This window comes from Argentina silus (assembly GCF_951799395.1).
Source record: "Argentina silus genome assembly, chromosome: 12".
Lineage (NCBI taxonomy): Eukaryota > Metazoa > Chordata > Actinopteri > Argentiniformes > Argentinidae > Argentina > Argentina silus.
The window spans coordinates 17,159,279-17,171,778 of record NC_139666.1 but is presented as its reverse complement, the minus strand read 5'-3'; the positions used below and the strand labels follow the sequence as shown (position 1 = coordinate 17,171,778).

The 12,500-nt window shown below is 46.2% G+C and overlaps 1 protein-coding gene across 1 annotated transcript in view; it reads left to right on the top strand.

The window, feature by feature from the left end:
- The first annotated feature begins 7,301 nt into the window (after positions 1–7,301).
- The window catches only part of klf12b (Kruppel like factor 12b), a 31,489-nt gene continuing 26,290 nt past the window's right edge, over positions 7,302–12,500 (top strand). Inside the window, exon 1 of the mRNA XM_083681579.1 lies at positions 7,302–7,447. The gene's annotated coding sequence lies outside the window, so the exon portion shown is untranslated. The remainder of the gene's footprint in view (positions 7,448–12,500) is intronic.

The window sequence follows — 12,500 nt, the reverse complement described above, 5'->3', positions numbered from 1 at the left end:
GAGAGAGAGAGAGAGAGAGAGAGGAGAGAGAGTGGAGAGATGAGAGGGGGGGCCCTGCGATTCTCCACACTCCCTTTTACAGAGCAGGGAAGTGGCGGGTGAGAGAGAAGCTGTTGCCATGGCTACCTGCTGGCAGCTTCTCTCGGTGTGTTCCGAGAGCACTGGCTGTTCCCTCTCTACCCAACGCTTGGGAGAGAGGGAGGGAAGGCGAGAGGGAGAGAGGGAGGGAGGGAGAGAGGGAGAGAGGGAGGGAGGGAGGGAGGGAGTAAGGGAGGGGAGGGGTGGAGCTGCTGAAGGGAACAAGGAGAGGTCTCTCCTCCACAAAACCAAAGGGCTGTTGGCTGGGAAAAAGACTAACAAAAGAGCAACAACAGGGACTCCAATGTCGGATCAGCCCATGTCCTATACACACCAGTGTCTCTGACAGCCCCTGACAGCCATAGGGGGACATGGGGGACATGGGGGAGTGGCAGGGGATAATTGCTTCAATGCAGCTATGTAATTCAGGTACCTCCATAGCCATCTGGGTACACAGGCTGGAGCCTCAGTGTTGGCTGCTTAATGTCTCTGTTGAGATGATTATTTTTTTTTTGGCCTCATGTATATATCCATAGGTGCATATGGTCCCTGACAAACAAATGTGTGGTTAAATAATAAACTTACTCTAGGACATGTTATTGCAATTTTTCTACATAGCACATTCCTCATTCCATTCCATGCATTACAATGAGCCCGTCCTCCGATTTCTGCCTCCACCCCGATGTACAAATCGAAAATTGCATATGGTCCCTGACAAACAAATCTGTACTTAAATAAACCAACATAGAACATGTTATTGCAATTTCTCCACATAGCAAATCCGTCCGCTGATTGTCGAGGTTGTGATAGTCAGTTCCATCGGGCTCTATTTCACGCCAGATCTAGTTCTGCAGTAATGTGAATGTCCTGGTCTCTCCTGCACTGCTGGGAGCGTTCTGTATACACAGGTGACCCAGGTATGTGAGAATGGGTTGAGTGTCTGTGGCTCCACCCCGGCTCCAGCCACAAGGTAAGATGATCAAGGTAATGGATACATGTGGAATGGACATAATACGCAGCCAGCAGTTTTAAGACACACAGGTTTCCTTGTTACATTTCATAGCCACCCTCCCATTCTCAGAAAGACTGAAGGTATCGTTACTCTGTATGCTAATCCAAGGTATTTCCGAGTCATTGTGTTGGTTTTTGTTTTCACATATATGGTGTGTAAGAAATATGTGTGCCTTGCATGTCTTTCATTCTGTGTGTGTGTGTGTGTGTGTGCGTGTGCGTGTGTGTGTGTGTGTGTGTGTGTGTGTGTGTTTGTGTCTGTGTCCAGCCCTTCTCTGTGTTTGTGTTTGACAGCCTTGCCTTCCCAGATGTAGTTGCTGTTGGACAATGTGTGCCGTGCTGTGGCCCCGGTGGTCATGTTGAAGCCTCCACCCCCGCCACCCCCCCCCCCCCCCCCCCCCTCGCGCGCTTTCCCCCGGCAGGAGGCTGACCTTGGCAGGGCCTGACAGAGAGCTGGCCTGGAGGGGACCCATGGAGCTCCACGCCAGCCCACTGAGCCAGCCCACTCAGCCTGTGCAGGTGTACTGATGCCTGGACAAACACATTTACACCCCCACACACACATGGACACACACGCACACACACACACACACACACACACACACACACACACACACACACACACACACACACACACACACACACAACAGTTACTGGACCAGGGGAGGCCCCCCGAGCAAGCAGATGTCCTATCTCTGTTCCTCTCTAGCCCTTTTTTTTATTTTTTATATATTTTCTCTTACTCTTGATTACTCTCTCTCTCTCTCTCTCTCTCTCTCTCTCTCTCTCTCTCTCTCTCAATTCAGTTCAATTCAATGAGCTTTTTTGGCATGATAAGAGACATTATCTCACATTGCCAAAGCAAACATATACTGTAAGTATTACTGTAATGTATTAAATAAGTGATGACGGAACAGAACATAAATGATGATAAATAGTAAATAATAATACCTTACCATAATGACAAGAGTAGCAATTTACAAATAACAGGAATAACATTCAATTTGGTGTGTTGTTCCAATGGCTGTCCCTAAGGTTGTGGCAAAACACCACATATCTGACTGCCAATTTGGAACAACATGATTTTTCCTCCCCAATAGAAATTGCATTTCTTCATGTTCTGTTTGTGTTTCAAATGTCTTGTAGTTGCTTATAATTTGTGGGAAGAATGTTGCTCTTATATCTGCTATCTGCACATTTGCTGCAGTGTAGGAGGAAGAGGTAACTCTGTTTCTACCTCTTTCTGGGCGCAGAGCGTACACTGCCTGTCTTCCCTGGACAGCCAGGTCACTAGATCATCTGCAAACAGGAGGCATTTGATTTCAGAGTCCTTCAGAGTGTCCAGAGAGTCCTTCTCTCCTTCTTTCTCTCTCTCTCTCTCTCTCTCTCTCTCTCTCTCTCTCTCTCTCTCTCACTCGTTCTCTCTCTCATTCAATCTCACTCTCCCTTCCCTTCCCTTCCCTTCCCCTCTATCTTTTTCTTCTTTCTCTGTAGGTCTCTCTTTACATCCCCTACCACCCCCCCCCCTTTTCTCTTCTCTCACTGAATGAAATTACACTGTGCTACAGAACACTCTCCACAATAGTTGAATAAAATGGAATCCACTGATTGCTCAGCTGGGTTTTAATTGCAAGGACACTTCAAGTGCTTCTTTCATTATCTTGCTCTTCCAATCGGTGAAAAAAAACTTGAAGTGGTGTAGACTACGAAGGCCTACTTTACTGTACATGTGGATGCTTACCGTGTGCATCGGCAACTATAGAAATAATTAAATAGCGCCACTTGCACGTTATGTCTGTGTGAATCAATACTATACACCCTATAGCTATTATGCTGTACTTCCTGGTGTTAATTAGCTGAACAGAAATAGTCACAGATATGAAAACGTTGTGTGACTTCAATGAGTTTAATGCATTGGGGAGCTCCTGTACATCCGATACAGGGCCTGCCTTTACCGTACCAGTGAGGTCCATGGAGATGGTTTACAGACTTGAGCTAAGCAGACACTCTCACATACAGTGTGATACATCCACCATTGGAGACAGATGGTGCTCCCATCCCAGGACTAAGTATACCCCTCCTCACACTCGGGCCTACTTTAACTCCCATCAACAGCCCAAGGAGTGACTCTGCTGCCTGTGTAAAGCTCACACATGAACATGATAATAAAAAAATTAGGTCATTGCATCATTCAAGGAAGAGTTACATTGAATCAACAGCAACAGCAGTAATTCTAGAAATTGCCGGAATGGCTTCCTTCCTGAAACCAGTTCCTGCTGTTTTAATTCACAAAAAAGATACAGTATTTCAACAAATGATACAGTATGCTGCACATCATCAGTTCTCCTTGGTCAATAACAGTAGTGAATGGTGATGTCTGTCTGTCAGTCCCCAGGTTCTCCATGTCTTGCCCCTAATGGACTGTAGAAAGCAGCAGAGAGTGGACTGGTAAGTGACGCTGCAGGTGAGCTATTTATCCCTTGGAGACCAAGGTTTTCAGGCCATATAGAAATGTTGGTGATTGGTTTAGTTGTTTTTCAATGTAATGTCTTAGCACTTGACCTGTCCTGCTCTCTCTTTCTCTCTCTCTCTCTCTCTCTCTCTCTCTCTCTCTCTCTCACTCTCTCTCTCTCTCTCTTTCTCTCTCTCACTCTCTCTCACTCTCTCTCTCTCTTTCTCTCTCTGTCTCTTTGCCTCGCTCTCTCTCACACACACACACACACACACACACACACACACACACACACACACACACACACACACACACTTTAGTTTATTTGCTTTTTTCTCTTGCTCTATCCCTGTGTTTTTGCCTATGTCTGTTTCTCTATCTTATTTTTAGTTCTCTCCCTCTCTCTCTCTCTCTCTCTCTCTCTCTCTCTCTCTCTCTCCTCCCTCTCTCCCTCTGTCTGACTGCAGGGCTGGGCCTTGTGGTTAACAGGCTGTGTTAGCCCTGCTGTTCCCCTGCCTCCCTGTGTAACTGTCTGTTCTTTAACTCCTGTCTCTAAAGTTCATCCAGAGACAACAGGGGGGAGACCAGCATGTCTGACATCTCCTGGCATTTCACAACTGACACATTTTCACTGAGTCAAATGCATGCTTCCTTTACTATATGCGAATCATACGGTTCACATGTGCATATTTCTTCACTGCAATGACAATGCATTCATTGGCATGATTTCACCTGATCTGTGATACTGTCAGGTGTGGTACAGAATATGGTGAAAGGAGCAAGCGGTCTAAGTCAAGTACCCCTAAGAAAAAGAAAAGGCTACTCTCTCTCTCCCTCCCTCCCTCCCTCCCTCCCTCCCTCCCTCCCTCCCTCTGTCTTTCCCTCTTCCTCTCTTCCTCCCTCTCCCTCTTGTTCTCTTTCTGGAAAAAAAAAAACCTGTTATTTTTAGTTCCTCTCTCACTCATGCTTATGGTCTCTGGTCTATTCTAGATGATTTCCCCTCCCTCACACTAGATCTGTGGGTTCTGCTCTCTCTCTACCCCTCTACCACTATCTCTCTCCTTCTACCACAATATCCTTCTCTCCTCCTCTCCCTCTCTCAGTCAGAGTGGCCTCAGGAGGGGCCCTTGTGGCTGTGGTCTTTCATAAGCTCTGCTGGGGAGCCTTGCTCTGTTTCACAAACACCCCCCTGTAACTCCCACAACCCCTCTCAAACCTCTTCCAACTTATCCTCCTACCTCCCTCCCTCCATCCCCCTCCTCGTCCTCCTCTTCCCACCCCCTCTTCCCACCCCTTTACCTTCCTCTATCTCCTCAGACCCCCTTGAAGCCCCCCCATCTCATCCTCCCACCCTACACCTCTCCAAAAACCTTGATTCAGCTCCACTCTCTCTCTCTCTCTCTCTGTCGCTCTCTGTCGCTCTCCGTCTCTGTCTCTGTCTCTGTCTCTCTCTCTCTCTCTCTCTCTCTCCCCCCCCCCCCTCTCTATTTCCCTTTAACACATGCCAGTGCTCCTGGTGAGCCAGTTAGAGAGCAGAGCCTCCACATCTGACAGTGTACCTCAGGATGTCATTATTGGGTGAGATCACTAGGCCTGTTCATGGCTGCAGCTGCATCGTTGCTTCACACAGAGAGCCGCCAGGGATCGTTAACTTAGCGCTTCGCAAACATCAACGCCGCTATTATTGCATGGCATGAATTATGGTGCAAAACCGGAACGTTCTGTCATAAGATTTAAGCAGTGTCCTTGCTTTTTACATATCATGCTACCATCCTGTATTTAATATAAAAATAATATATGCCATTTAGCTGATGCTCTTATCCAAAGCGACTTACATTGCAGTGAGTGCATACATTTCAGTATATATGGTCCCAGCGGGAATCAAACCCACAACCTAAGCGTTGTTCGCACCGTGCTCTACCAACTGAGCCACAGAGGACCATCATTTGGTGTTCAAAATAATCATTGGGTCATATCAGTGTCACATTTTTATATTGTTGTCATGTATAACTGTTGTGCATTATTATTATGCTTTTGTATTATTATTTTTTCTTCTTGATGTATTTGGAGGTTTAACCATGATCCATATACTACAGTATATCTAAGTACTGAAAGCCTCTCTATTGCCACATAGTCGGTAGTTATTCCAGCAGCTCATGCAGCAGAAAAGGCCTAAGTCTTTTCTGTAATTATAACCCATTACAATTAACACCACTCACAGACAGATCATCCTCCCTCTCCTTCCGTCTATCCATCCCCCTCTTCCTCCATCTGTCACTTCCCTCCTCCACCCACCGTTCCATCCATACGTTCCCTTCCTCTGTGCATCCCTATCTGTCTATCCATCCATTTTTCCCGTCCCACAATCCACCCCATTTCATCCACCCCGATCCATCCATCCGTTCCCTCCATTCACAGTCAGATCATTATTCAGTGACAGGGAAGAGAGTCAAGTGAAAAGAACAGATATCTACAATAAAACAGAGTGAATATTAAGTGGGTAGCAGGTGGACTGGACTCACTATACTACTGTATATAATCATACACCTCTCTCTCTCTCTCTCTCTCTCTCTCTCTCTCTCTCCCTCCCTCCCTCCCTCCCTCCCTGAGAGAGTGGTGTGTGATCATGGCACTACAGCCCCACAGTAAGCTCAGCCATGTACCGCCGAGGTCTATCAGCCATGCAGATGAGCCCTGCTTCCTTTACCTTAATTAAGGTTCCCAGGAGAGTGCCTGGGAGCGGTGAATAGCATCAGCACTCCACTGTCTGCTACAGCCACCAGCATTTCATTGCATACTGGAGCACAGCTTTTCATTAAGACTGAAAAAACACTGAAAAAAAAACGGAATAAAAAAGAAATGGGTATGAAGAGGTATTGGATTGAGGGAATTCAAACACAAAGAGATAAATATTTAGAAATGTTATTCAACTGTGGCTATTCATACACAATAAAGGAAATGCCTATTTCAGAGATGGATATTTGTCGTGAGTGAGAAAACACCTACAGTGAAGGCATTTTAAGATTTTACAGTGAAGGCATTTTAAGCATAACTTCAGAAATAATGTCAGAGGTCTTTCTCCAGGTGTACACAAGCAAGTATATAAACAGTAAAGAGCACACTAGGTACAGTAAGCTAAATAGTAATTTTTAAATTATTATTTAAAATCCTCACTGGATTTAAAATGAAAAATAATCAAAAAAATAATCGAACCATCTATTTTTAGGTGCTACTTTTACCATCAATAGTATATCATTCGATAGTATATCATTCGAAATTGCATTATTTTTTTGTGTTAGGTATAAAGAGGTCCATTGCCTAATTATATCATGTTAGGGCACTCTGAACTGTTTTCCACCTATTTCCTCTTCTCTACCTCCACCTCCCTCTCTCCCCCCACTCTCTTTCCCCTTTAAACAGGAAGGTACTAGCGTTCACCCCCAGCCCCGAGCTCTCAGCCCTGGGAGGGTGAGAGTGAGTGAGGGCTGGCTGAGTGGACGCGTCGGAAACCTCCCAGGAGGGGCCCCGTGTAATTCGATGCATGCTGTTAAAGCTTAGAGTATATTGTCTTCCCTTTGCTTATGAAGCCTCCACCCACCGGCCCACCCTACATTTAGCAGATCATGTGACTGGGTAAGTCATTTGCAAGTACAACAGTTCTCTGTGCGCTCCCATTCATTTCCTGAGAACTGCCAGAGCCCAGCAGCTGAGAGGCAGAAGGGGAGGGAGCTGCACACACACACACACACACACACACACACACACACACACACACACACACACATACACACATACACAGACACAGAGTGAGAGAGCGAGAGAGCGAGAGAGTGAGAGAGAGGAGAGAGAGAGAGAGAGGACTGTAGAAGGGAAAACAGTTTCCACGGCTCTGCAGCTTCTGACAAGGTCTGTGTAATTTCTCCTCCTGTTCATCTCCTGCTGTGTGCTTCGTTTGTCTTGTTTGTGGGCTCGTGCTTGTGCTTGTGTGAGCCTCGTTCAGCTGTCAGTGCTGTGTCAAGCAGAATGACAGAACTCAGAGAGATCACCTATCGCACACTGCTGTCCGTGCGTGGCATTGTGTTTGGTTGCTGTCAGTAAAATGCAGACAGTGGCCAGCAGTACTCACTGGAGTCGACTGGACTTGTAACACCTATCTGTGGTGTGTTCCCATTAGCTGTCATAACAGCAGCAATTATACAGAGGAGAATTGTAGACATTTGTCAGCATCATGCCGCTTGTACTGTAGAGCTTAGGCTGTTCTCACATCTGTCACGTCTGTTTCCTGTAATTGACTCTGCTTATGCAAGGCACACTGTATGATTTTGAAGTCCCTGTTTGTCCTGAGTGTTGAAAACATGTCATTTCCCCTCTGTTGGGAAATGAGCGTGTGAATATTTTGTGTAAGAGTTATGAGAGTGTTAGGAGAAACAGTGCAGCAACTCCTCTGGTCTCGCTGGGAAAAAGTTTGCTGCTTGTCACAGTGCTTGTGCATGTGTAAGCTGAGTGTGTGTGTGTTTGTGTATGTAGTATATTTTGTATATTTTGTGTGTGTGTGTGTGTGTGCGTGTGCGTGTGCGTGTGTGTGTGTGTGTGTGTGTGTGTGTATGTGTGTGTGACAGCCTTGTTTGCCTGAAGTACTGAGGCAGCAGAGACAGGGCTGTTAGCAACGGGTTAAACATTTGGAGGCTCGGGTGGCGGAGGAAGGACACCGGGGGGGAGGTGTGGGAGGTGTGTGTGTGTGTGTGTGGGTGTGTGTGTGTGTGTGTGTAAATGTGTTTGTGTGTGTGTGTGTGTGTGTGTGTGTGCGTGCGCGTGTGTGTGTCGGGAGGGTGTTGCATGGGTGGTGTCTTGGATGTCATCGGCTGTGCTCTCACTTCCAGGGTAATAGTCATTGGTATTGATGGGTGGCTGTCAGCCGGCTCACAGCGCCTAGGCTGGGGAGAGTGGCTGGGGGCTGGCCCTTGGCTGTTATTTTCAATTACAGGGGACCAGGGCAGAGCTGACAGCAAAGGCATTTGTACACTGGGGGTGGGGGCTGGGGGAGAAGAGGGAGGGCAGGGGAGGGAGGCCGCAGGGGGCTGAGGAGAGAGAGGGGGTGGGGTGTGTGTGTGTGGTGTGTGTGTGTGTGTGTGGGGGGGGGGGGGGGGGGGGGGCTGGGGGAGTAGAGACTCTGGCCCCTGTTCCTGGGTTTGATGTGGAAACTGAGCACTGACCTCCGTGACTTTACCCCCGTGCTCCAGAGAGGCCCACCCCTGCCTTTAACTGTGTGACAGCCGTAGGGTGTGTGTGCATGTGTGCGCTTGTATGTGTGTGTGTGTGTGTGTGTGTGTGTGTGTGTGTGTGTGTGTGTGTGTGTGTGTGTGTGTATGTGTGAGAGAGAGAGAAAGGGGTGGGAGTAGAGGTGGGGTGTAGAGCAGACCCCCTGCAGCTCAAGGGTATTCAGTGAGCAAGATTAGTGCCCATTTAAACTCTCACGTTAAATCCATTAACCATGGGCCCCTCTCCCTCTGCACTAACACACATAAGAAGGGGTGATTTACACTATATATGTGTTAGCATATGCTCACATTCATGAAATATGTCCATGTTCACAAAGAGGCGCATTTCCCCACAATACATGTTATGATAGAAAGTTAGATAATGCTTAAAAAGGTGGACTTTCTGTTTTTTTCAGGTGTATTTATTTTTCCAATCAGGGTTATAATCCCACCAACACTATCAAACTTTGGCATTCAGGACATCATCAGATAGGGTCTAAGGCCCTGGGTGTTAGATAGAGATCAGACCAGGTAGGGGACTCAATTATTAAGCCAATCAGCCAAGGCGTGAGTCTATCTGTCCATCACCGTTCTTTACCACAGCACATTTAATTGCTTCCCAGGATTTCAACACGAAAGGCATCATCTGTCTGCCATATACAGTACTGCACCCGGACACAAATTGGGCAGTTGTTGACAGATGGAATACGAGGATGGAATGCGACAGTCTGCGCATTCTAAGAACACATAAACGCTCTGATTTGACAGCATTTGGAACTACTACAGTTCATCTGCGCTTGCGTATCGATTTGTATTGATTAAACCATGTTATTGAGCTCTGATAAGGATCCTCCTACTGTAAACTAGGGCCGGAGGGGAGAGAGAAGAGGGGAGAGCAGGGAGAGCAGGGCAGCACTCAGAGTGCATTATGGGATAGCCCCGGCCTGTCCCCATCTGTGTGTGTCATGGCCTCTGGCCACAGAAAGGGCGTAGTGTCTCCAGAGCTGTCAGCCTCAGCTATTCACAGGCACAGGAGTCTCCCGTCACTGCCAAACACAAAGACCTCGGCACACATGAAGCTGCTGCTGGCGCTCACAATGGACCAGCAGGGGAAAGGCAGGCAAATACAGCAAACAGGCTGTGAGACATGCTTGATACAAATGTAATGGTGCATTTGAGTGGTTATTGATTTACCTGTTTATGGAGAAATGTGGTGATATACAGTGTGTTATCTTTTTTTGTCATTGTATTCATTATGCTCCAATAGTAGGATATCGGAAAACATCTGTTACAGCAAATGCTTTGGAATGTCTTCTTTTGGAAATCTTTGTTGAACTACTGGAAGCATGACATGCTTTGTTTGTGTGGAGTTTCCTGTGTGTGGAACATGACTGATACTCGTAGTCAAAGGCCAGAAACAAGGAGGAAAGAAACGCTCTCTCTCTCTCTGTCCTCCTCTCATTTCGACATTCGTTCAGTTGACAAAATGTTCTCTCCGTGTCCTCTTGTGTATTCAACCTTTGACCTCTGTGTCCAGCCCACATTTGTTTACTGAAGCCGTGCTTACTGTGTACATGGAGTGCATGTGTGAGTAAGTGAGTGTGTGTGTTTGTGTGTATGTGTGTGTGTGTGTGTGTGTGTGTGTGTGTGTGTGTGTGTGTATGAGTGTGTGAGTGTGTGTGTGTGTGTGTGTGTGTGTGTGTGTGTGTGTGTGTGTGTGTGTGTGTGTGTGTGTGTGTGTGTGTGTGTGTGTGTGCATGTGTGGGTGTGTGTCTGTGCTCGGAGAGGATTGTGCAAACACTTAGAGAGTCTGAGGTGGAAAGGGGAGATGACCCAGACAGACAAACACATACTATTACACCGTTGATAAATACATGTCAGAATAATGTGATATCTATATCTTACGATGTTATCTTTACCTGATTCTTTATAAAGTATTACATTCTATCAATCATGGGTTCATGTGGTGCGGTAGAGTTATTGGACTGAAGAGCAGGAGAAGCCGTAGCTGTTGCGCAACCAGACAGTGATAAGCCTGTTTTCCTCCAGGAAGGAGAGTACATGCTTTATGAAACACCGTGAAGTTTAAATCAAAGGCCAGACAACAGTGTACAATGAAAGGCAATAACTCTCTATTTTTCCCTTCAAGTACAGTATAAACGATATCGGAGAGAATCTGTGGCCATGTTTTCATATCAGTACAATACTGTACAGCATTGTCTGCATAGTGTTACTTTTACTGGAATTAGCTCTGCACGTATTTTGGTATTCTGTCCTAGCTACTGTATGACATCAGCTGTAGGGTTCCTAACTGTCCCCTGTGTGAAACACCTGAGCTGACTCACTAGGAGTAAGATAAAGTTACACCCAGACACTGATCTAAGGTCAGTTTCCTATTTCCACCATATGGTTAAGGTTAGGCTTTGGGTAGGGTTAGCTGATACTAGATCTGTATTTCTACTCCTTATTACACTCTGACAGAGACAAGACTCCTCAAGGGATGGGGTTTTGAACCCTCTTCCAACACTTTCTTCGACTAATCTCTAATCTAACATGACTTGATTGGGGAAAAGCTGTGTTGTGTAACCCTAGCTTTCATCGCTGGGTTCATCTTCAAGAGAAGTTGTGGATGAAGTGTATTAAGGACTGAAAGAAGGAAAGAAAGAAGGCAGGAAGTCGATAAGGAAGTGAGGAAAGATACATTTCAGAAGTTTTCGAACAACTATTGACCGCCTCGTTACCCAGCAAAATTCTGCTTAAGCAATTTTCACTCTGTTGTATCTTTAGGAAGCTCAGCTACTGAGCTGTACTGTAACTTAGCTGTAGATAGCTTCAGCAGACCCGCTCAGCCCTGTGGGTAGACGCTGTACAGATCAGTGTGAACTTTGTTTCCAGTTGTAGGTCAACCGTTCGGGGGGAAATTATGCAAACAACATGTGGAATCCATTTGGAGGCCGGTTGCATTCCAGAGACTGGTTCAGTTTAACAGGGCCACAGTCATGTTAATGTATGTTCACGTTATGGACCATAACTCCACTCAATTAGGTGGCTAAGCCAGGACCTTTACCAGCGCGGTATTAGCTGGAAATGAGAATAACAACAGTTAAAATGAGGCAGTGAGTAGATGAGTGCTTGAGGTAAACACAGCTGCTGATTTTATTAAGTGGAGTATGAGAGAATGGGTCAAACTTAGGGGAAAAGTTGGCTTTTAAAAATAGCCGCAGTAGATTTGATGTTGTAAGTGTCACTGAATAGGAATGTTTTTGTTGGTACAGTATTGTCTGTTTCCATGCACTTGGTGTGTTGGGAAGCTTTGTTCGTGTCAGCGCAAATGCTGACTGAGGCCACATAGGGTAGCCACTCCGTGACGCTGCATTGATAGGGCTCAGAAATAACATTATTAAAACACTCAGGGAAATGTGTGTGTGTGTGTGTGTGTGTGTGTGTGTGTGTGTGTGTGTGTGTGTGTGTGTGTATGTGTGTGTGAGAGAGATAGAGAGAGAGAGAGAGAGAGAGAGAGAAAATAATGGATGTGCGTGTGCTTGCGCATGAATGTAGTACAATACAGTGTCAGTACACACAGTGGGTTGGTCATAGTCATGAACTTGAGCCTATATTAGTGCAGAAGATGGGTCTGTGTTACAGAGCGTGTTTTAATGTGTGTGTATGTGTGTGTGTGTGTGTATGTGTCAGAGAGAGTC